The sequence below is a fragment of the Dipodomys ordii genome, unplaced genomic scaffold, assembly GCF_000151885.1.
Source record: "Dipodomys ordii isolate 6190 unplaced genomic scaffold, Dord_2.0 Scaffold43, whole genome shotgun sequence".
Taxonomy (NCBI): Eukaryota; Metazoa; Chordata; class Mammalia; order Rodentia; family Heteromyidae; genus Dipodomys; species Dipodomys ordii.
This window is the reverse complement of record NW_012267259.1, coordinates 8,905,307-8,905,910: the sequence shown is the minus strand read 5'-3', so window position 1 is coordinate 8,905,910 and position 604 is coordinate 8,905,307.

Sequence of the window (604 nt, the reverse complement as noted above, 5' to 3'; positions counted from 1 at the left end):
TCTACCACTTGAGCCACAGCGCCACTTCCGGCTTTTTTCTTTTTGCTTATGTGGTGCTGAGGAATCGAACCCAGGGCCTCGAGCATGCAAGGCAAACGCTCTACCACTGAGCCACCTTCCCAGCCCTGGTCAGAAGTTTTTAAGAGGATCCTTGACAGACTACAGGCCATCAGAGGAAGAGCTCTGAGAATGGAGAGTGCTGATTGGAATGCAGTAGCACAAGAGAAATGGATGAGGAAAAATAAAAGTGGGAGCTATTGAGGTTGAGGACACCCAGGGTGTGGCAATAGGGCTGGAATTACAACTCTTACCCTATTTGGAGAAGATGGTAGACTTTAGGCTCCTGTAGGAAGAACCAGGAGCTATAAATGAAAGAGGAAAGAGGGATTTAACAATGCACAGTTGGAAAATAGAACAGGATTTTGTGTGTGTGTGTGTAGAAGCATGAGTTCCTGGTTTTTAGAGGTGTGGAGCAGCTGGGGAACAGAAGTTCATATACTAAAGGCCTTTACATGCAAAGACATCAGGTCCTCTAGGACCTGGCTGACGAATCAGGAGGAGCAGAGAACTCTGTGAGCAGAAGAGTCGCACAAAGAGGAAGGGC